The following is a 25,014-nucleotide window of genomic DNA, read 5'->3' as shown; positions in this document are numbered from 1 at the left end:
AAAAAAAAAATGTTTTTTTTATGTGACAACATCAGCTAGAATGTTAAAGCAAAAATACTGAAAAAATGGGTTAACACCAACAAAAGAATACTTGGTTGTGCTTAGATCAATTTCATAGACATAATGGAAAACTAACTTAATAAATGAAAAGCAGATTATTTGTAACCTAAAATATAGGGAAGTAGGGATTTAAACTTGTTTCGCATAACAGGGGAAAATGACTGTAAGGGAAGGAAATAAATTACTGTTTGTATCTCCTCACAGGATTAACATAAAAGCAAGATAAGCATCAGAAGGTACCTCCTGAGTACCCACTGGACTGGAAAAGACAATAGCCTGCGTTTGCATAGTCTAAAGGAAGCATTTGCCCAGTGATTGTCCCTCGGGGTACTTTGACCAAAGGTGCAAATCTGTGGCAGGATGAAGAGAAGACAGCAATTCTCCATGAATTTCTTAGGTGCCCCCCCCTTCAGAGATGGGGATTTGAAATTAAGGTTCTGAAAGAACTGCAAATCCTTTCTTCTCACCTAGATCTCACCTCAGTATCCTGTTGAAAGGAAAAATTATTTCATGTGTTGTTCCTAAGATGCATAAAAAATGTTATATACAAGCTACTGAAGAGAGCACTCTCATATTTACCTGTGGAAAGAATTTGGCATGTTAGAATTTTAAAGCCCAAATACTTAATTCTATTCTTGTTCTTCAGGTGGCCTCTGCAGCAATCTCCCTGCAGGGCTAAGCTTTGTCAGTAGCCTCTGTGCATGTACAGAGTTCATGATTTAGAAACCTATTGTACCATTTGAAAGAATTGTATCCATTGGCTAAATTACCTTGAATAAAGGAAGGTAAGCGTGAAGAGTAGATTTTTAAAGAGCAGGGTGGGATTTTTAAACAGAAACCTAGCAATTCACACCCCTAACCAAACAGCAATGAAATTGGTCAAATTAAATTTCGGTTTGGTCAGTTTAAATCCATTTTTCTAGGGTTTCGTCCTAAGACATTTTCTGACACATTTCCTGTTTCTCACTGCTTAGGAAATGGGCTTATAAATCTTAAACTTTAAATAATTAGAACTTCAGCATTCAGACAAACCTAGCTAAGTTTGGTCAAATTAAATTCCTAATAATGAAGTCTCAGCACTAATTAATCATGTTTACGGTATCAAATAAACATCTCATACCCCAGGCAAAATAAATTGGGAGCTATGCCTCCTTTATCTACAGGTTTCGGGGTACAGATCTCTATTAAATGTGGGCTATCATTATTTTGTGTGCACCCCCTCTGGTCATTTAGCAGAATACCTGCTCCCTTATATATGAGTAAAAATGGCCAGAGAGTCAGAATTCATAAAATTCAAATATTCTCAGTGATTTTAGCCAAGGCAGACTAAATTCTCTGCCCCCCTCATGTATGGGAAAATGGCTCTTACAGGGAAGGTCAATTTTGTATGTGTGTGCTTAAACTTTAAAACTTAAATAATAGGTGAAATGGTAAAACTTAGATAATCACTCCTTTAAAAAAACAAAACACAACACTCTCCTCTTAACTCGGAAAGCTGGGCTGAATTTCAACCCACCACCACACCAGGATTTAAAAATTACCCTCCAATGCTTGCAGACACATGGCCTTCCACATAGCTATAAAGTGGGAGTTGAAAGAAGGACCCTGAGGTCATCCAGTCCAACCCCCTAAATTACAGGGTTCACAAGTTTTGTACTACCTCGTTGTTGTTGTTGTTGTTGTTGTTGTTGTTGTTGTTGTTGTTGTTGTTGTTTTAAGGCTTAAGGCTGATGAAAATCAGACACTGCAGTTTATCTTGTAAAACTTAAGACTTCTGCAGCAGGAAAATTGTGTATTGCACCCTCTTTTACTCTTTGGAGGGGGGGGGGAATGGCCTTCTACAGTCTCTTTAAAACAACAAATCTTTACACACCACTTCCACCCATTCCAATATTTGCCATGTTTTTGGGTTGATCAAGCCCTCACATTTTTTTTTTTTTTTTTTTTTAAACTGTGCACCCTTAAGAAGCTATGGCCAATTTCTAAGGCTGACAAACTCAAAAGGAGAACCTGGGCAAACTCCGATTTGGGGACCAGAAAGAGACAGAAACTGAAGGGGCATTTTCCAAGAAAAGGGCTAGTTAATCCTGGCTGATCTTACAGACTGATATTGGGAGCCTTACAATAACCCTTCTGTCCAACCAAATCAAAGTTAAAACTGGACTCAGATAGACAATTGCTGGCTATGGAAGCTTCTACCCTTAATAACACTTTTCCTAGAAGGAACACCATATTCTCATAGGCATGTAGTCATAACAATTCCTCAGAACAACAGCAACCACATTTCTCTCTCAAAGGGGAACCTACCTAAGGCTTAATGAAATTACAGGCGCTGCAGTTTAGCTTGCGAGAGCAGTTATACTCAACTTGGCTGTCTGCAGCAGAAACATTAGGCTAAATTCACAGCACATTCCAAAGTAGACTAGAACACGACAGTAGACTAGCTCTCTCTAAACTCAAGTTGCAACTAAACATTTCTCATTAGGTACAGATTTCTTTCCTGTTTAGTTGCAAAGGGAAGGGGGGCAATCCCCCTCTCAGAACACACTCAAACCCCTTCAGGGGATTTTCCTACCACTTGGAGGGACACTTTTGGAGCCTCTCTTGAATAATAAATATTTGCACACCTCAGTATCATATTTAATAAAATATTAAGTTATTATTTATATCCCACCCATCTGGCTGAGTTTCCCCAGCCACTCTGGGCGGCTCCTAACCAAGGATTAAAACATATCATGTTTAAGTTGATCAGGTCCAAATAGCTTCTTTAAACTAAAATTTGAAGCAAGCTTGCAGTTTTAAACAATGCGCACTTTAGAAAGGGCAGTCTGATGGCCAGTTTTAAAACACAACTCTCTTAAGATCTCTAACATACATGCTCTCAGACTGGATTTTTGTAATTGTTTCTGGTTTTCTCAGGCCCTTTTAAATCACTGAATTACATAAGGAAAACAAAATGACAGAGACACAACAGACTCACATACACACAACAGACAACATGTAACATGTAAACATAGATTTCCATCCTTTAGTTGGTTATTGTAAGGAGTTGGCTCACTTCCCTTTTGTTTCATTAAGCGAAGTTAGTAGGAAGGTCCCAAATTTCTAATTGGTGGGGGTCTTCCTTCCATCAAGTGCTTTCTCGTGGAATTTAGGCGATCCATGTTAAAGGATCCCTCCGGTGGCCAGCGGAGTTCTGATGGTACATTTGCAGTAAATGATGGCCAGGAGTTCCTACAGAAGTTTTGCAACTTCTGCCTGGATAATAGCTCATGGTCTGGAATTTCCTTCCAGTGATCCAAAACAAACTCGAGGGGAGAGTCTGGTTCCGGCTGGGTGACAGAAGGCTTCCGAGAAGCCTTCTTCCCAGTAGGAGCCTGACCAAGCTTCGAAGCTTTGGCACCCATCGTTCCTTTGGGAGTTTAGGAGGAACCTGGGGTTTAAAGAGAGGACGGGAAAGATCTTAATGCAGACAGGGGTAAGAAAATGGGGTCTTAACACAGAGCAAACACGCGACGTTCCGATTCAACTAGTCCTGGTCCCTTGCGTTCTCTAGATCGGCTAGAGGGGCGGCTGACCAGGGGGATCTACACTAAAACTACCTCTTCCTTTCCTTTTTCTGGAGCTCCTTTTCCTCTTCCTTTCTCTTCCATTTCTTCTCAACTATTCCTATTTTCCCAAACCATTTCCACCCATTACAGAATTTCCCCACCTGGCAACCTCCTACCTATCGTTTAACAGCTAAAGGAAGGGAGCCCTACTGGACGCCTGCCACTGCAGTGCCAGATCGGGCAGCCCTTTATTCGATAGAGTGAAACGGTCCGGAAAAACCTCCCTTGCGTTCGTTAGACCTGCTAACGGGGCAGCTGAGGTTGGGGATAGTGCAGAAAGTCCTTTGCCCCTTGCGTTCGTTAGGATCTTTCACCTACTCGGGGCGGCTGGCAAAGTAGAAAAAGAGCCCAGTCCCTTGCGTTCGTTAGGCCAGCTAACGGGGCGGCTGACCAGGTATTGGAGAAAAAAGAGATAGAGCTCAGGACTCCCCTTCCGAGTTGAGCAGCGGACTATGGGACAGACCGAGAGAAAGGCAAGAAGAACGATAGGCAAGAAAGTAGAGAATACGGTTGCCAGGTTAACCACCCCCCTCCCCCCAATCACCAGTGCACTGGATTTATACTCACGCGTCTTCCACTGCGATCCGCTGGATCGTTGAAGACGAAGCCGGCTGAATCTTGTCTTTGCTCCCTGGCTGGCTCCTTAGAGACTTGCAAATTACCGCCCTTGAAGATGGCCGGGGGTCCAAAAGATCTTCCCAGGCAAATGGCCTGGTGCCGGCTGAAGATTTCAGGGCCCCCAGTCAGCAACATGGGAGAACCGCAAGTCCCGGCTTTCGGCACCAACTGTTACGGAAAAATCCCAGGTGTGGAACTGCCCAGCCACCTGGCCCTTAGGGATAGGCCCACTGGTTTCTGCGGAGTTAAATAAAAGAAGTCCAGCCACTGGAGCAAGGACAAGACAGGGTTTATTGCGCAATAGGTTACAGTCAAACTGCCCCCCGGAACAGTGTTACAAGAACTTTTAAAACTCCTATCATATCCCAGAATACAGTTTGGAAACATCATCACTACATCATCACTACCTCACAAAAGGGAAGGGTTATACATGATTTGCATATAGGAAAAACAGGAAAGACAAGATTAGCATATGGGGGAAACAGAGCAATATCAGGGAGATAGCCCTGAGAAGTGTGAATGGGTGTTAAGTATTGGCAAGGATACCTTGAGCACTTATCTGGGAGAGAACAATGGGATTCTGGTTGAGGGATATTAGCCTGAAACACCCAGAGATTACCTGCTGAGGCATTTCCCTGTGTACGTGGTCTCTCGCCTACTGGATCATGGCAGAGAGATGGGTCCCCTTAAGGGCATCACTCCATACCCCAAATGAGTTTACTCAGGAGGAGACTTTGCTTAGGTGACCCCCCCCATAATTTCCGTATCAACCTGAAAACCGCGAAAGGACCCTACAGACTCCAGAGTCACACTTCTCCAAACAGCACTCCAACATGCGGACACAATGGCCTTCCTCAACAAACATACATTTCCATTCCTCATTCCACCTTATCCCCGCCTACTGGTTTTCTATTGTCTGCCTAAAATAAATAAGAATTGATTCCCCCCCCCCCAGACGGACCCATATTTTCGGGCTCAGGGTCCATCTTGGAGCCCGTTGCGAAATCCTTAGACTCGTTCTTACCAAAATATGCTAAAGAAACCCTGGCAGATATTCAAGATACAGCACATTTTATCCAACAGGTTGAACAGTTGCAAGTACCTGAGGCCACTATTTTTGTTAGATTAATTTTGTCTTTTAGATCACTTTTATTTTCAATCTGAAGGTGAAACTAGATGGCTGGGCCTCCTGCTCAGGGAGAAAAACTGTCTGGCTCTTTTTCCACCTCTGGGCCTCTGCCGGCTTTGCCAGCATTTGCAGGAGCTGGGCCTCCTCCTCCTGCCACTGCCCCACTTCTGCTGGATAAACATTATTTTTCTTTAATTTTCTCCAAAAGATAGCCATCCTGCAAGAAAGGAAATGGCCCGCATAAGGACATCAGAAGAGCAATTCAGCAAAAAGAACTCCCCAAATAAGCTACATTTTAATATGTGATGTCACATATTTACTGTCTTGATGGTAAAATTAAATACTTGAAGTTGGAGGGCCCACCTCATTAATTTACTGTTGTTGTTCATTGTCCTCAACCACTGTAGTGGTGAATGATCCGTACATAGGGTGAATTTCCGGCCCCAAATATATGGCCGAAGTCGCTGCAAAGCCCATATGACAGCAAGGCACTCCTTCTCCACCGTGGCTAGATGTCTCTCTCTTGGAAGCAACTTCTTGCTGATGAAAGTGATCGGGTGTAGATCATCCCCCTCGCCAGGTTGACACAGCACGGCCCCGAGTCCAGTATTGGACGCATCTGTATAGATGGTGAACTCCTTCTCATAGTTGGGTGCCACGAGAACGGGTCCAGATGTTAATGCACTTTTTAAAGCATCAAAGGCCTTCTGACACTCAGGTGTCCACTGCATTGTCTGGCTTTGTTTTCTTGGTTAAATCTGATAAAGGAGCTGCTAACTCACTAAAGGCAGGTATAAACTTTCGATAATACCCGGCTAGACCTAGGAAGGCTCTAACCTTCTTTTTAGTATTAGGTGTTGGCCATGTGGCAATGTCACTCACTTTGGTTTCTAAAGGCTTTATCATACCTCCTCCTACCATATGGCCTAAGTATTTAATCATAGAGCCCCCTATGTGACGTTTACTAGCTTTGATAGTTAGGCCTGCCTCCTTAGTTCGTGATAACACTTCCTTTAAATGCTCCTTGTGACTCTCCCAAGTTGAACTATATATGGCAATGTCATCAATATAAGCCATGGAAAATGCTCTCAACCCGTTTAGGATTTTATCTACCAGCCTTTCATATGTGGCTGGTGCGTTTTTCAATCCAAATGGCATGACGGTAAATTCAAACAACCCTAGTGGACTCCTGAAGGCTGTCTTTTCTTGGTCTTTAGGATTCATTTGAACTTGATAATACCCCTTAGTTAAGTCCAGACAGGTGATATATTGGCATTGGGCTATCACTTCTAAGACGTCATCTAGACGTGGCATGGGGTATGCGTCTGCCTTTGTTACGTGGTTCAGTTTTCTATAGTCCAAACACACTCTCAAAGAGCCATCTGGTTTTTCTATTAATACTAAGAGGGCCGACCAGGGGCTTTTTGATGGAATTATTATTCCCTCCTTCAGCATCTCCCTGACCTCTTTGCTTACTTTATCCACATACTCCCCAGTTATTCGATAGGGGTTTATTGCTATTGGCTTGGCATCTCCAATGTCTATACAATGCACCACTCCCTTGGCTTTTCCTGGGGTGTTACTGAAATTACTGGCATATTCTTGCAGGATTGTGAATGCCTCTTTCTGCTGTTGTTGCGTTAGGGTCGGAGCCATTTTTATTTCCTGTGTGGTACATTGTTGCTCCCCTATCCCCTCCCAACATTTTATCTCCGACTCTTCCTCATCTTCCCTTAAACCATACAACGTCCAGCATTCAGATCGCAAATATGGCTTTAACATGTTTACATGTACTACTTTCCGCCCTTCCTCTCCTTTTTGGATGACATAATTTACTTCACTCATCTCGGATATTACCTTATAAGGCCCTTCCCATGCCAGTTGCATTTCATTCCCCCTAATGGGTCTCAATAATAACACCTCGCTGTCTGGTTCAAACGTTCTTACCCGGGCTTTCTTATCATACCAGGACTTTTGTTTATGCAGCCTTGAGATTTTCTCCAGCTATCTCTAGTGATCTTTTTAAGGTGTTTTGCAAATCATACATGTAATCTAGCACTGTTTTGGGATCTTGTTCCGGATTGTCTTCCCAATTCATTATCAGCAAGTCCAACAGCCCCTTAACTTTTCGTCCTAACAAAAGTTCGAATGGACTAAATCCGGTGCTCTCTTGGGGTATGTCTCGATATGCATACAGCATAGGTTGCAATTTCTTATCCCAATCGTTAGGATTGTCTGCTGCATAAGCCTTGAGGATTCTAATCAGTGTCCCATTAAATTTCTCTACCAATCCATTAGTTTCTGGATGGTAAGGCATGGATGTTATATGTCGGATCCCACACATCTCCCACAATCTTTTCATCAAACGTGAGGTAAAAGATGTTCCTAAATCTGATACGATTTCACTTGCAAATCCTAATCTGCTCATATAACTTAATAAAGCAGCAGCTACTTTTTCAGTGTCTTCGCTACTAAATGGGATTGCCTCCGGGTATCTAGTGGCAAAATCAATAATTGTGAGAATATAACGATTTCCCCTCTGTGTTGCTCTAGGTAAAGGTCCTATTATATCCAGACCCAGCCTCTGGAAGGGTGTGGATATCACCGGTAAAGGACATAACTTTGCCTTAGTTTTATCATTGCCTGTGCCCCTCCGCTGGCAAATGTCACAAGCTTGACAATATTGTTTAATCTGCTTGCCCATGTTTCGCCAATAGAAATTTTGCCCCACTCGCTGTTTGGTTCTGGTAATCCCCATATGCGCCCCAAAAATGCTGTCATGCGCCTGCTGCAGAATCTTCTCTCTGTAGACTTTAGGGATCACTAGCTGCCTTTTAATCTCACTTCCCCTTCTAGTTGGTCTAACAAGGACTTCACGATATAATAGTCCATTGCTCACGCAAAACCTTTCAGGGTTCTAAGGGGTTAGAGGATTAATTGCCTGGGCTGCCTCAAAACACTCTATCAACTCGGCATCACCTTTTTGTTCCTGAACAAAGTTAGGTTTTAGTTTACTTCTAAAAGGAACCAACAGGGCCTCATCTTTCCCTTCACTACCCTCCTTCGCAACAGTTGCCATCTCCTCAGAGTTGCGTAACTGCTGACTCCCTGTCGAACATGTCACCACAAACGCACTCTGTACATGCTCTAGGAGATCCCATCCAATTAAAACTGCAGCGGGAATCTCCTCAGATACTGCCACTTCCCACCTTCCTGACCATTCCTTATATGTTATATGTACGTCTGCCATTTGTAAAATCTCAGGGTGTCGTGAAATTCCCTTTATTTTCACTAGCCTGCCAGGGATTATGTTAGTGGGACTAATCAAGCTTGAATGGATAATTGTCAGTTGTGACACTTATCTTTTATCCCCACAACCGTCTTCCCTTCTATATGAATAAATTCCCCAGCTTTCTTTAACAACTCATGGTTATAGGAAATTGCATAGCAGTGTGCTACAGTATCTTCAGATTCTGTCACAGACTGGGCCCTTGGAGAAGCTGCGGTTGCCATAGTAACCTCGCTAGCTTGAATTGCCTCAGCGGACTTGATACAATAAGCCTGCTTCTGGGAGTTAACACTTGGAGCTTTATCTGTCTTATGCTTACACTGAAATCCTTTATGACCAAATTGATTACACACCCAACATTTAATTTCTTTGGGGTTAGTGTAATATGTTTTCCTTCCCTTCTCTTCACTACTACGGCGCTGCCAAGGGCTGTCTTTTGGTTCACTGAGCATTGATCTGTCTCTTTTTTCTGTTACTGAGGTAAAGTTTCCCTTCATCGGCTGAGTTTTGCTTTTGGGAGTCCCCCAAAGTTTTCCGCCAAAATTTGGTTCGTCAAACTTATGGTCTCTAATTTCGTTTATCTGGTCCGCTAAATCTGCTGCCTCCTGCAAAGTAGCAGGTGTCTTTCTTTAATGAAATATTTGAGATGACTGGGTAGGGTATTGTAGAATTGCTCTAACGCAATCACTTCTTTGATCTTTTCCACTGAATCAGCCCCCTCCTGCTCTAACCATTTATTTAGATAGTCGCGGGTTTTCGCTCCCAACTGAGCAAATGTCTCGTCCCGCACTTTGCGCACATTACGAAACCTTTGCCTCAATTGCTCACTTGTTATTCCAAATCTCACAAAGACCATCTTTTTAAAAACTTGAAAAACTCTAGATTAGTCTAAAGTTAGTTGAGAGTAAATTTCTGTCAGCTTTCCGCTGATGCGGGCCCTTAATATTGGCATTTGATCCTCAGCTGACACTCCAAAATCCTGAATAGCCCTTGCAAAAGCTAAAATGTAAGCTTCAGGGTTGTCATTCTCCCTATATTCAGGGAATCTTGATGTTGTGGGCTGCTCCTGTTGTCGCCACCGCTGGGCCACCTTCGGCTGGGCTGCCTCCTGCCCCTCTGCCGCTGGGTGGACTTTGTTTTTCCCCCTGAATTTCTTTAAGAAATACTCCATCCTGCAAGAAAGGAAATAAAATAAAGATAATTATGAAAAAATCTAGAATGGAATAGAAAGGGATCTGCTTCTGCCTACTCCCCTGCCACCGCCGGCCCAGATGTTATTATGGGATGTTGTCGCCGACGCTGGACCACATCTGGGCCGGCGGTGGCAGGGGAGTAGGCAGAAGCAGATCCCTTTCTATTCCATTCTAGATTTTTTTCATAATTACCCACTGCCGCTGGGTGGATTTTATTCTTTTTTAAAAAAAAAATTCCAAAAATACTCCATCCTGCAAGGAAGGAAATGAAATTAAGATAATTATGAAAAAAACTAGAATGGAATAAAAAGGAATCTAGAAAGGGATCTGCTACTGCCTACTTACCTGGGAACACTGGCCCAGAAGCCTCAGGCCACTGCTGCCTGGTGCCCTGGCGCTGTATCAGCTTTGGCAGGGCAACCGGCGGGGCCTCAGTTCTTTTTTGCACCACTGCCCGAGATGGTGTAGCCTTTGGCAGCTTAGGCAGCAGGAGCTGGGCCTCCTGCTATCCCTCCTCTTCTCTTGGGTGGATTTTATTTTTAAAAAACTTTTTCCAAAAGTAAGCCATACTGCAAGAAAGAAAGGAAATGGCCCGCATAAGTAGATTGAAAGTGAAAAGGCCTGAAGTTAGACATGGAAATCCAGGCCCTTTCAGGAGGCGTTTGGACCCGGTGTCGCCTGTGTCTGTGCGGACGTGCGGATGGAACCCAGGGGGTGCCAGGCCAGCTGCCCTGGCTCCCGGTGGAGGGCAGGCTCAGCTGGAAGAGGCTGCTTTCCCCCTGGAAAGCCCTCCAAGGCCTCAGACCCACGGGGCCGCCTCTCCGGCTGTGCCCCAAGGAGGACCTGGTGCTCTGCAAGAAGGAAGCCTGGTCATGTGTCTCTGGCAGCATTATTTGGAGCTTACACGGCTCAGACTCTTTGCCCCCAAATCCTTTAATCTGGCAACCCCATTTTCCTCCATTCAGATCCCTAGAAGCAGAAGGTCCAGTCACCTGGCTCTGTCCTGTGGAGCTCCCAGCCTTTTTCAAAGGAGGCAGTGAAAAATACTTCCTTGATTGTTCTTTTTACTAGTTCAGATTATAGAACTGACTCCATGGGTGGTCTCAAAGCACTGAAGAGGAAAGCGAAAGAAGGGGAGAGGAAATGATCCGCACCCAGCGGTCCATAAACCTGGTGAGGAAATATGCACTGTGTCTGGCCAAGGGACGGCAAGCGAGGTGGCAGGAATAGGTGGGGCAGTGACAAGCTGTAGGGAGACTAGAAGTCCCTCCCCGTACTTACGTCACATGGGTGATGGTCTCCATCGCTTGGCGGAGGATGGCAACAGAGAACGCCCCCTCTGGCACCTCTTCAATGACTTGCATTAGGCACCGAGCCAGCTCCGCTTTGTGGGGGTGGGTGGTGTTCTCCCCCTTTATTTTCTCAAGCACCTTGCATGTTTGAGTTGCTGCCTTCTTCACTGCCGCGTTCTAAAAGAAGAAGGGATTTATAAAATTCAGATTGAATCAAAATCACATGGAAACAAAAAGCCACACTGAACCTGATTCCTCCTGGGAGAAGCTAGCCAGAGGTTCTGAGATGCCGGCGGAGGAGGCAGCGGAGCCACGTTCTGAGAGGCCGTCGGTGGAGGCAGAGCTAGACCTACACAGCTATTAAAAACAAGCATACAAACAATCAGAGTGGCTGGGGAGACCCGGCCAGATGGGTGGGGTATAAATAATAAATTATTATTATTATAATCAAACAAACAAACCAAAAACGCTCCGATATAAACCCCCAGGAGATCCTCTTCTTTTTTACTCACCCCCTGGCACCCTGCCACCTCCATCTTGTGGGGGAGGGTGGTGTTCTCCCCCATCGCCTGGAATAATTGTTTGGCTGTCTTAAAAAAACTGGTCTTTACTGCCGCGTTCTAAAAGAAGAAGGGATTTTTAAAAACTGAAACATAAAACTACACTGACCCTAACCCTAATTCTAATCTTTACACTAACACTAACCCAGTCCTAAAATTAACTCTAAGCCTAACCCAGAAATGGTCTTGTTAGATAATAAAATTCATGGAAATCCAGGACATTTCAGGAGGTGTTTGGACCCGGTTTCGTCTGTTTCTGTGCAGACGTGCGGATGGAACCCAAGGACTGCCAGGCCAGCTGCCCTGGCTCCCGGTGGAGGGCAGGCTCAGCTGGAAGGGGCTGCTTTCCCCCTGGAAAGCCCTCCAAGGCCTCGGACCCACGGGGCCGCCTCTCCTGCTGTGCCCCACGGAGGACCTGGCGCCCCAGGGAGATCCAGCTGGCCTCTGTGAGGGATCCCACTCCCTCCCCTTTTCGATTCTTCCCCAACCGTGACTCTCCCTAAGTTTCACTGTCCACTAGGATGAATCCTTCAGTGGTTATATGGGAGTGTCTCTGGGGTACCTCAGTGCTTTACGTTCGAAACAACTCTTGCCACCTTTGGGATCTCCCGCCCTGGGTTCCCAAACTACTGCAGCTTGCCTTCCCTTTTTGGCAACTGCGTGGCACCTTTGGCTTCCCTGCCCAGTCCTCTGTATGCCAGGAAAATAAGCCACCCGTTCCCTCTATCACAGGAAACCCTTAGTGCTTTTCCCCTCAGCCACACCTCTTGAGGCACTGACGCACTGCCACAGTCAGCGAACGTTTAAGCACTTTTAACTTTATTAAGGTAACTTGAAAACATGGATGTCTTGAGTTAATGCTGGTACAAATCTTCTTATATAATTCAGCTCAGTTATAATCTTTCCTGCATTCCGTTAGCAATGGTAATGACCTTTCCTCCCATTCCCCAAAGCCTAACCTCGCAGTTTCTCTTTCTAACCTCCACACCCAACTGCCAAACCCCCAACTGCCTTTCCAGGTTGTTCCCCCTCCTTTTAGAATGCCCAGTAGCTCCGCCTCCCAGGGAACACCTACCTAACATGGGAGTGATAGGTTAACCCATGATGAACCAGGCCTTATTCCGCCACATTCGTCCCACCCCCAAAGTCATTGCATAGGCATAGTTATACATTTTAAACAATGCCGAAGCAATGTATTGGAGCTTAATCAAAACCAACAACATAGTATTTCCCTTTTGTACACAACTTCTATGTTGCAACATAACTTAACAAATAATTTACCTTTTCCTGTATCTTATTTCCACCATAACAACTAATTTGGCACTTATACATATTTCTAATTTGGTATAACATTTGCTATCTTACGATTTTTTTTTTTTCATTCTAGCATTCAGTCCTTAAAACATCTTGATAATGCATCAGCTATGACGTTATCCTTCCCTTTTTCATGTTTAATGTCAAAGTTGTAATCTTGCAAATGCATACACCATCGAATTAATTTATTATTGGTGCCTTTTACTTGGTTTAACCACCTCAAAGGAGAGTGATCTGTACACAGGGTGAATTTTCTTCCCCACAGGTAAGGCTTTAGTTTTTCAATCGACCACACTATTGCTAAACACTCCCGCTCTAACCTGTGTTTTTCTTTTTTTCTTTTTTGTGACAGGTCCAGGCCATTCATTAATTGCTTTGACCTTGCTGTGGTCAGGCCTGATGACCCCACTTCCTAAAATGTGTCCCAAATACCATACTTGCCTCATGCCAATTTGACCATTAACCTTCAATATTACCTGGTTTCTGTCAAAATATGGTTTCAACATATTGACATGAAAAACTTTACATCGTCTCTCTTCAACATTTAACTCAACTAGATAGTTCACCGCTGATAGTTTTTCTATCACTCTAAAGGGTCCATCCCAGGAAACCTCGAGCTTCCGTTGTCGTCTGGGCCTCAACACCAGGACTTGGTCACCAGGTTGGAAATTCCGATCTCTGGCGTGTGCGTCGTACCATCTTTTCTGACGTTGTTGTGCTCTTTTTTAAATTACAGGATGATAGTTCCTTGAGCTCCTGTAAATCACTTTGTAGTTCCAGAAGATAGGTTAAGACGTCCGCATTCCCAATGGGTTCCTTTCCAGTCCCATTCCGGGCCAATAAAACCACGCTTTTATTCTGTCTCTGGTTTTATTAATGCCTAGATAAGCAGCCATGGGTGACTCCAGTGCCAACTGTAAAACTTGTAGTCGGTATTTCCGGGGCAAAACCAACTTTTTTTTTTTCATTTTCCATTTGGCTGCACCTTTTCTCCCTTTTGGCTATTTTCATTTTCCACTTGGCTGCACATTTTCTCCTTTTGGCTATTTTCATTTTCCACTTGGCTGCACCTTTTCTCCTTTTGGCTATTCTATGACGTCTCCCTTCTATTGCAGTAAACAGGCAGGGATTCTCTAAAGTCACTTCAGAGTCAAGACCCTGCACCTCATCCCACAAGTCTCTCAGAGATTCATCTTCCCTCTGTTCCACTAAAAACTGGGTGTTAGATTCCTGTGCATTCGGTAGCGTAATCAGTACTTCCTCTCCCACAGGCTCTGTGGTTGATGCATTAATGGCAGGATTTGAACCCACAAGGGCTTTTGATTCCGCTCTTGTGATAGCATGTATTTGAGGTCTCCGTTTAGCTAGGTCGTTGCCTATCAGGACAGGAACCTCCAGATCATCCCAAATACCCACTGTCCACTTGCCATTAAAATCTTGATACTGAATATTTACTTCTGCTACCTGCACCTCAAACTCCGGTCCCCATATACCTTTTATGCTGTAAGATTGGTTTGGGAGATATTGTTCCTTAGGAATACAACTATATCTCATCAGAGTAACTTCCGATTCAGAGTCCTGTAGTCCCACTAACTCTTGTCCATTTACTCTGACAGTCTCCAAAAATTCCTTATTAACCTCTTCCTCAGATCTCCAGACCTGCATAACTTTTGCAGAAGCCTCTGTTTGACTATACGTTGGCTCCTGGACTGGTATCTGCGGTAGGTTTTTAGTATCCGTTTGAAGTAACAGTTTAACTGGCTTCGCAACAGCAGCTGCAGTTTGTGCTTTGACCAGTAGAGAGCATTTATTTTGTATGTGACTCTCACTTTCACAAAAGAAGCACGTAATTTTCTTTTGAGGAGACTTATCAGACTCGGATTGTCTGACAGGATTGGGTTCTTGTTTTTCCTTTCTTTCCCCAACTTGCCACAGTTTATTTTTCTGTGAAGGCTTAAAGAATGTGACTTCTTTACTATCTTGGCTCTGAGATAATTTTGCTCTTAGCCGTATCTCCTCCAGCCTCAGTCTTCCCAACTGCACTTCTCTCTCCATAGCAAATCTCTCCCGTTCTGCCTCAACCTTGGCTAATTGTATTCTTTCAGATTGCATTCTATCCTCAGCAGCTATCTTAGCCTTTTCTGCCTCAACCTTGGCCAATTGCATTCTTTCCTCAGCAGCTATCTTAGTCTGCTCCTTTTCTGCCTCAACCTTGGCTATTTCTAATTTGAGTTTCATTAACTCCAGTTCGGAACTCGGATCTTCCCTTGCCTCAGATCCTTCTGTTCTCTCATCTCCCTTTGCCTCTTTAGCTTTCCTCAAATGTGCCATTTTCCTGACTGGAAAATCTCATCAAAATCACACAAAACTTGGCGTGTGGGCTTTGTATTCGAATCGCGACGCTGCCACCAATAAATGTGAGGGATCCCACTCCCTCCCCTTTTCGATTCTTCCCCAACCGTGACTCTCCCTAAGTTTCACTGTCCACTAGGATGAATCCTTCAGTGGTTATATGGGAGTGTCTCTGGGGTACCTCAGTGCTTTACGTTCGAAACAACTCTTGCCACCTTTGGGATCTCCCGCCCTGGGTTCCCAAACTACTGCAGCTTGCCTTCCCTTTTTGGCAACTGCGTGGCACCTTTGGCTTCCCTGCCCAGTCCTCTGTATGCCAGGAAAATAAGCCACCCGTTCCCTCTATCACAGGAAACCCTTAGTGCTTTTCCCCTCAGCCACACCTCTTGAGGCACTGACGCACTGCCACAGTCAGCGAACGTTTAAGCACTTTTAACTTTATTAAGGTAACTTGAAAACATGGATGTCTTGAGTTAATGCTGGTACAAATCTTCTTATATAATTCAGCTCAGTTATAATCTTTCCTGCATTCCGTTAGCAATGGTAATGACCTTTCCTCCCATTCCCCAAAGCCTAACCTCGCAGTTTCTCTTTCTAACCTCCACACCCAACTGCCAAACCCCCAACTGCCTTTCCAGGTTGTTCCCCCTCCTTTTAGAATGCCCAGTAGCTCCGCCTCCCAGGGAACACCTACCTAACATGGGAGTGATAGGTTAACCCATGATGAACCAGGCCTTATTCCGCCACAGCCTCCGCCAAGAGAGCAGGGCCTGCAAGACGGAGCTGCTCCGCCAGGCCTGGGGGCAGTACACAGGGGAGAAAGAAGCCCCAAGGAGCCCCCCTGGTAGCGTCAGGGGAAACAGCTTGGCCTGGCAAGAGGAGCACTCTCAACTCCAACCTGATCAAGCTCATTTTTATTTTATATTTATGTATACCTTGCTTATCATAGAATTGTAGAGTCGGAAGGGACCCCGAGGGTCATCCAGTCCAACCCACTGCAGTGCAGGAATCTTTTGTGCAACATGGGGCTCAAACCTACGACCCTGAGATTATGAGTCTTGTGCACTATCAACAATTCCGTTGACCCCGGGTGAGTGGGGGAATCTAGACACCAACAGAAAACGCTATGAAAATGCTTTTTAAAAGAAGCGTTTTAAAGAATGTATTCAGTTTGCCATAAGCTCACCATTGCCATCTAGTTTCACATTTGTATATCACACTTAAAACCCATGATAGCAGACTCCGACTCTGCAGTTAATTAAGGATAATATGAGAGTAATTATCCTTGTGACTGTTGGAGATTCATTCCCCGTGTGCAGTCATGGGTTTGTTGTCTATAAAACATGACTGGGTATGTGTTTTGATTCCACAGAAATGGGATGTGACGAAAATAGGATGTAAATAATCTAAATAAATATATGTAAATAAAGTAAATTAGCCTTTCCTCCTGCAGGGGATCTGCTGCTTCCCCCTGCTCTGACATCTTGGGGGCTCCCTTACCACTAATACCGGTATATGGTCAGCACCTTCATGCAGACAGTGACCGTTTGTTGGTTTGTGTGGCTGCCGTGCGCAGATGTATTTTCGAATTTATCCTTTTTTTCTTTTTGATACGTGATGTTTGTATGAATGCTTTTAAGAAATAAATAAAATAATATTATTAATAATAAAGAAAATTAGTGATAAAACTTTGAGCAGGGGGGGCGTAGAGGGAATTAAGAAGGAGGCTAAGTAATAAGGAGCAAGAACAATCCAGAACTCCAGAATTAGCAATGCAAATACTATGCAAAGAAGGAACAAATCTTCCGAAACTGAATGCCCATGACACACAAGGTGGTCTTTACCAGGTAACCAGATAGCCAGCGCTTCAGAGAAAGTGCTTGCTGTTTGATACCGCACTGCCCCCAGTGGACTTCTGCAAATTTTCATGCTGTGTTTTTCACCTGGATTTGCTGGTTGCAGAAGTGATGGAACATTATGCCGTACAGAGCCGTCTCATCCATAGAAGCCGGTGGCGCGGTGCGCCAGGGCGCTGGGCGCCCCAGGGGCGCCCCCGCGAGCCCGCCGGCATACCGGGCTCCTCCTCCCCAACCCGCCCCCGCCCCCACGGGCAGGCGGGCACTCGCGCGCCGGCGGGCGGGCTGTAAGCCGCCCGCCCTCGCCTCCCAGAGCCCCAGCTGGAGCGCTGGAGCGGCGCGGGGCTTTGCGCGACCTTCCAGCACTCCAGCTGGGGCTCTGGGAGGCGAGGGCGGCCGGCTCGCGCTCCCGCGCGCAGCCGGCCGCCCGCCCGATGCAGCGCGAGCTGCCCAGCAGCGCCGCGCCGTCCAGCTGCGCGCGGAGCGCGAGCTGCGCGGGAGCGCGAGCCGGCCGCCCTCGCCTCCCATCCCGGAAGCGCTGGAAGGGCGCGCAGAGCCCCGCGCCGCTCCAGCGCCACGCCCCTCACCCCCCGCTCGCCCACCCCCCTCCCAAGGCGCGGCAAGCGCGGGAGGGAGGCGGCGGAGAGGCGGCATGGCGGGGGCGCCGGAGGGATAGCCGCGCCATGGCGGCAGATCCCCTTAAGACGCCTCTGATGCCGTATAAAGCACAGAGCAGTTCCTGCAAATATACTGTTCTACCAAATGCAGGGGTTCTTTTCAGGGATATCAGGGCATATAAACCAAGCAGGTGGAATGTGAACCAAAATACCTTTATTGAAGAAAGTAAAACATACATGCCCCAATCTGCTCCCAGGAGCCCCTCAAACGGGTAGCGAGGACGCACAAACCGACTGACAGCACCCTAACCCTGGGTCTGTGACAAGGCTCCCTCTCCCACCCCAAATATCTCCCTTTATAGAGAGTTTGATCTTAATTAGCAACATCTGTGCTCCAGCAGCCAAGCTTTCCTTCCTTCCACCCACACATCAAAAAGTTAAGTTTGGGGCGGGGCTAGGATATGGGGAGAACAAGATGAGCGCCGCAACCCCAGAGTCCCCTTGGCCTGGACTTAACCGTCCAGGGGTCCTTTACCTCTTTATTTCAATAGGAGGGCCTCCAAAGAGCCTGCTGGATGAAGCCAATGCCCATTGAGTCCAGCATCCTGTTCTCCCAGGGGCCAGGAGGCTGGACCAGATGGAGCATTGGCCGGACCCAGCAGGTGGTTCTTATCTTCTCACCCTCCAAGATCAGGGCTGTCAGTGCCACGACTGTGCACATTCTCCCCTTGGAAACATGCTTGGCATCCTTTGGACTGGACCCAAAAGGCCTTGGTGGGCATTGACAGAAGAGGAGCCCAGAAGAGGAACAGCTCCAGGCAGATTCAGAGCTGTGTGGTTTTAGGAAGAGAGAAAGCCAGACTACGGACAGTGTGTTGCCTACACTGACTGGCAGCAGCTCTCCAGGCAGAGCTCCCTCCCAGCTGTGAGAAGGAAAAAACTGCTCCTTTCCCCTTATGGGGTATCTAGGAGCCCATACAGAGTCCTTAAGTGGGTTCCCCATCGGTGAGAGAAAATTACAGAGGCCAACCAGAGTATATTGAGAAGCAAAGCTGCTAGTAAGCCTGATCTGTATTCAAGAAACTGTTGCAACAGGGTTCCCACTCGCCACACGCAGGAGGGAGAACTCTGAAAAATGGTGCACAAGCCCTTATATAGACCTGAAATTGCCCACCCTGTAGCTCACGACCACCCCAAAAACATCATACCTACATCACAGAAGGAGGTGGTCTACAGCAGAAATCCTGCCTGCCAGGATACCTGATAATGGTCACTGATTGCTTCAGCTGGGTAGCCTGGCCATTCTTTTGTGGTGGTAAGTGCTTTAGTTCCTGAATCCAGGCCACTGGTTCACCCTATCCATACACAAATACGCCCTTAAGACAGGATTTGTAAGCAAAAACACAATGGGAAGGCTTTGAGGTCACTGGGAGAGTCATAGAATCATAGAATCATCGAGTTGTAAGAGACCACAAGGGCCATCCAGTCCAACCCCCTGCCAAGCAGGAAACACCATAAAAGCATTCCTGACGGACGGCTGTCAAGCCTCCGCTTAGAGACCTCCAAAGAAGGAGACTCCACCACACTCCTTGGTAGCAAATTCCACTCCGGACAGCTCTCACCGTCAGGAAGTTCTTCCTAATGTTTAGGTGGAATCCTCTTTCTTGTATGGCTTCAGGATTGCTCTCCTGTTCTATTTCAGACACGTGGTTTATATACCAGTAGTAATGTACGGAAGTGAGAGCTGGACCATCAAGAAGGTTGATCGCCGAAGAATTGATGCCTTTGAATTATGGTGCTGGAGGAGACTCTTGAGAGTCCCATGGACTGCAAGAAGATCAAACCTATCCATTCTCAAAGAAATCAGCCCTGAGTGCTCACTAGAAGGACAGATCCTGAAGTTGAGGCTCCAGTACTTTGGCCACCTCATGAGAAGAGAAGACTCCCTAGAAAAGACCCTGATGTTGGGAAAGATGGAGGGCACAAGGAGAAGGGGATGACAGAGGATGAGATGGTTGGACAGTGTTCTCGAAGCTACTAACATGAGTTTGGCCAAACTGCGAGAGGCAGTGAAGGATAGGCGTGCCTGGCGTGCTCTGGTCCATGGGGTCACGAAGAGTCGGACACGACTGAACGACTGAACAACAACAACAACAACAACCCCATCCTGAGATCTATCATGAAGAAGAGCCGGTTATAAATGGTCCAGGTTAATTGATAACAGGACCCAGAAGCATGGCACGATTTCCATTGCATACTTCAGTCTTGCAGGGGGCTCTGCAAAGGCAGCCTCAGTCGGGCTCCCACTGCCACCAGTTTTTGCCCTGCCTCTGTGGCTCCCCCTCCACCCCAATGCACCTGCTGCCTCCAGGAAAGAAGGATGTCCAGGGAGGAGGGACCCCAAACAGGCCGGGAGGAGTTTCACAAAAGGTTTAAGATACACAGTCACCCTGATTAATCAATTTTATTAGTAGAATGTCATGTGTAAAAAGATGGAGGGAGTGAAAGTGAAAACGAGACAGAAATCTCATACGTTAATATACAGATGTGTCTCAGCTTATTATCCTAATACAGATACAGTGGTACCTCTGGTTACGTCCAAACTCTGGGCAAGCACAGAAACACCTGGATTTTCTCACCACTCAGAGAGTTGGGTGCTGCGTAACAATATTTTCAAGGAACCTGAAATGTGTTATTTGCCCCTTTTCTCCAGCTCCATCCCTCAATGTGTTTGCATGGAAAGGGATCTCTTTGACATTGCTGCTTCCCATTCCCATTCCCAACACACACACACACACACCTATGTGGCCTTCTGATCTGGGCTCATTCCCAAGTTCACTGTGCTGAATCTGGCAGTTGCTTTACCCAACTTTGCTGCCTGTGGGCATCTGATGGAGCAAGGCTTGTCCGTTTACTTGAAGCAAGACCAGGTGGGGAAACGGGACTTAGTCCTGTGACCACAGGTTCACCCACCTTGCCTGCTGGGTTTGAACTTCAGGCTCTTGGGAAAGGATGCTGAAGACATCTCTTGGGGCCCATCTCTGTGGAGATTGCAAAAGACCAGCAACTGCCTTCTAAATGTTGCAGGAACAACCCAGACCAACAGCTCACAACTGGCACTGATACTTCTCCCCTTTCTCCAAAATTAAATATAAAAGCCTTGCCCTCACCTTTGGGTGCCCATTTTTGTACTTCCCTCCATATATTCACAACAGTGCACCGAATTTTAAACCAGCGTCAGCTAGCAATGTTAAAATGAAGCATCAAGAAAGCAACACACACAAACACACACGTACAAATAGACAGCAGAGCAGTGCTAAAAGAGTGTCCAGGAAAAGAGAATGTTAAGCCTTCCTTTCCCTTAGAAAGATGGATCTGGAGAGCATGGAAGGGCAACAGAACAGTTTGGTGCTGGACCAATGGGGCTGTATCCAAGGCCACAGACTTCCACTTGTGGATGGGAATCCCAGCTCTTCTCCTCTGCAGACCCCACCCATTGGATCCTCAAAATATTTTCCAAAGTATTGGGCAATGTGGGATAATAGCCTCTAGATCAGCTTTGGCTGGTGCCTAGGGCGAGGAGAGGATGCAGAAGGGGAGAACCTCTTGAGTTGGATAGGGTGGTGAGCAATCCCAAGCAGAAATGTTGGCACAAGAAATGGATCTGGAATACTGTGGTCTGTAACCCCGGGCACATGATTTTGAGGTGGCATGAGCCAGATGCCCCATGCAAGGATCCCCACCTTGCCTGCTGCTGGGCGTCTCTGCCCACTGGAGCCCAGCCCAGCCTTGCTGTGGGGACCCTGACCCCAAGCTGCATGGCCACCCAGTCAGTGTTGTGGGGGTGCACCTGCCAAAAGCCGCCATCGCCGGGCAGGCTCCCCCCATGTGGGCAGGTCAGGAGGTAGCACAGCATGGCCCTGTGAACCCTCTGTGCCCCATTCCTGCCAAGCAGTGATAGCGTCTAGAGTTGGGCTAGAAGGAAGGGTTCTGTTGACCCTCTGTGCCCAGTCCCTGGTCCCGTCCCCCCGCGGGGACATCGAAAGATGCCATGACACTGTGAGCAGCAAGCAAGACACAAACCCACAGATTCATTTTCTGAGTAGTTCAACAGTGAAATAGCTGCCCGATTCTCCAGAGGTTGGATGGGCAGCAGTCAGCGATGCTATAGCTGTGATACCTGCATTGCAGGGGGCTGGAATTGATGCTCCTTGGCGCATGCCCCTCAGGTCTTGCAACATCCATCTTGCAAACAACGGTTGGCATCCCACAAGTTTTCATCAGTCCTCCAGCCACCTATAAATAGAGGGACCTCTGCTTCCCCAGCCAACTGCTCTTCCACTTGGCTTCTGGTACCTCCAGGATTCCCACCAACCTCCAGCCATGAAGATCTTCTGCCTCCTCTCTGTTGCCGTCCTCTTCTTGATGCTGGTGGCTCCAGGTATGGCCTTCTTCTCACATGCTTCTTCTCTGAGCTCCACAGATCTCAACTTTATTCCTTTTAAACATGACTCTGAATATCACTTGCTGTGTCTCCCAAAGAGGTGGGATCTTGCCGCTCTGTCCTCCTGGAGAATATCCCAAATGGGACTAGTGGTTGGACACTGTGAGACGAGGATGCTGGACTGGATGGGCCCCCTTTGGGAAGATCCATCAGTCTGGCTCTTCTTATTACCTCATTTATATGGTCCACGGAAGCTCTTGCTTTCAAATCTGTAATAATGAGCTTCAGCAAACGCAGCTCTGCGGTGGGTAAAAGAACGGGCCAATTTCCTGGGCAGGGAGGCTTCTCTCTCCCAGTTTTGCCAGTGGCCGCCCAGGGAAGCCAGTGACTCTGACGCAGCCTTCCCTCCCACCTTGGCTGAGACCCTGTCCTGAAGGTGCAGGGAGGCAGAAGAAGGGACTGACTCTGCTCCAGCCCCGCCTTCTTCCAGCACCAGCTTTCCCCAACCTGCTGCCCTCCAGGTGTCCAAGCCATCAGGGCCATCGTGGAAGAAGTTGTGGAAGGTGTAGAAGGTCAGTCCTGCGAGACAGAGCCTTCAAAGTCTTTTTTTCTTCCTCCAGATTTCACCAGAGCCCATCACTTTTGTATTCAGAGATGTCGACGGCAAAATGGGATACTGCGACCAAGGTGTACTGGGCACCAAAGGCCACTTTTTCATTGTGGTCGCCAAGTGTGTTGCCGTCGAGGTGAGTTAAATCAAATCTTAGTTTTCTCCAAAAATTAGTCAATGGTGTTTCACCTCTCTGTCTCCACCCCCCCACCTCGCTCTCTTAACCTTTCAGCCACTGTGAGGGGGACAATATTAGTGGGACAATATTAGTGTGTGACCAGAGGGTTTAAAGGCCTTTCCTCTTCCCTTGCTGCCCCCATGAAAGCTCTCTGACCCCTCAGCCACTACTCCCCTTAGCCTCGGAAGGAATTCCTCCATTGGCTCAAAGAACAGCTCTTCGTGGCATGAGAGGGTGGGTGGGGGCTCAGTCGCTGACCTTCCCCAAATAACAAATACCTGTGTGAAACATCCCTGTGCAGGGGGTTATTGAATCACAGAATTGTAGAGTTGGAAGGGAAAGAGTTCAATGCACACACACACACAAGAATCTGCTCAGATTTGTCCTCTGCTGGGGTTGCTGTTGGTAAAAACAAGGAGGAAAAAGAACCACATTAGGGAAAAAAAAGTGTGTGTGGCAGCCAAACCCCGCTCAGATTCCCCCAAAGTACATACATGAAATGCTCAGTGGTCTCTCTTTCAATAATAGAATAGAAATGTAGTGTTGGGAGGGAACCAAGGGGTCATCTAGCCCAACCCTCTGCAAAACAGGCCCTCTGTTTGCCATTTGAACTCTGGCAACAGTCAGCTCTTCTGCCTCCCAGTTGGAGTCACTGGTTTGGGTTTTCAGAACCACCACCAGCACCCGTATTAACAGTGTTTCCTCCTCTCTCAGGATATTAACTCTGCCGACCTCCGGTGCAAGACCTCTGGTGAAAGGAAGACCCCCCTGCTCTCCTCCGATGTGCAGCTGCCTCGACTGCACCCCCCATCTCTGCTGGGGAAGAAACCGCTTTGCTTGATGCTGCTGAAGGCGATTCTGGGAAGGAGTCAAGAGGGAGCCATCCTGTCTGCCTGTCTACTCACGAGTAAGCCCCACTGGGGTCTGACTCCTTAGTATGTGGGCTTAGGATTGGAGCTTGAAATTGGTTTGCCTGCAAAAATGCTTTAGCTTCTACTTTTTAATAAATGCAAGCATTGGAAACCTTTGTGTCGGTTCGTGTTATGAAAACGTGTGGTGGGATATTTTTGGTCAGACTCGGCCTTTTCTGTTTCTCTGCCAGTCAGTGGTGCCATCCAGGTTTTCTGGTTCTTTTCCAAACATGGCTTTGCACAAGAGCATTTCTCAAATTGCAGGCACGCACCTCTCCCTGGGGTCTCCCCTGCCCCTCCTTGTGCCCCTTTCTCTGTGTCTCCCCTCCAAGTGTCCTGCTTCCTTGGGCAGCTGCACAGAGAAGGACTGGCTGTTTCATAAACAGGAATTGAGCAGAGCTGAAAGAATAATAATAAGAAGAATAATAATTATTATTTATTTATACCCCTCCCATCTGGGTGGCTCCCAACAGAATAATAAAAACACGATAAAACATTAAAAGCTTCCCTAAAACACGTCAAAGTGCAAGTAGATAAATAGGTACCGCTCCAGCTGGAAGGTAAACGGCGTTTCCGTGCGCTGCTCTGGTTCGCCAGAAGCGGCTTAGCCATGCCGGCCACATGACCCGGAAGCTGTACGCCGGCTCCCTCGGCCAGTAACGTGAGATGAGCGCCGCAACCCCAGAGTCGGACACAACTGGACCTAACAGTCAGGAATCCCTTTACCTTTTTAAACAGGGCTATCTTCTAAAAGTCAGATAGTTGTTTATTTCCTTGACATCTCATGGTAGTGTTTCACAGGGTGGGCGCCACCACTGAGAAGGCCCTCTGCCCATAGCTGTCAACTTTTCCCTTTTAAAAAAAAGAAATTCCCTTCTGTATAGGATTCCTCGCAAGAAAAGGGAAAAGTTGACAGCTATACCTCCGCCTGGTTCCCTGTAACCTCACTTCTCACAGGGAGGAAACTGCCAGAAGACCCT

The 25,014-nt window shown here is 46.8% G+C and overlaps 1 long non-coding RNA gene across 1 annotated transcript; it reads left to right on the top strand.

The window, feature by feature from the left end:
* The first annotated feature begins 22,202 nt into the window (after positions 1-22,202).
* LOC117044757 lies at positions 22,203-24,150 on the top strand. The gene is made up of 3 exons (XR_004426345.1): positions 22,203-22,332; positions 22,956-23,081; positions 23,838-24,150. It is a non-coding gene; the product is annotated as an uncharacterized LOC117044757 (long non-coding RNA).
* Positions 24,151-25,014: the final 864 nt, after the last annotated feature.

This window comes from Lacerta agilis, chromosome 3 (genome assembly GCF_009819535.1).
Source record: "Lacerta agilis isolate rLacAgi1 chromosome 3, rLacAgi1.pri, whole genome shotgun sequence".
Classification (NCBI taxonomy): domain Eukaryota; kingdom Metazoa; phylum Chordata; class Lepidosauria; order Squamata; family Lacertidae; genus Lacerta; species Lacerta agilis.
Note: the sequence above shows the minus strand (reverse complement) of the source record. Positions and strands in the feature narration are given on the sequence as shown.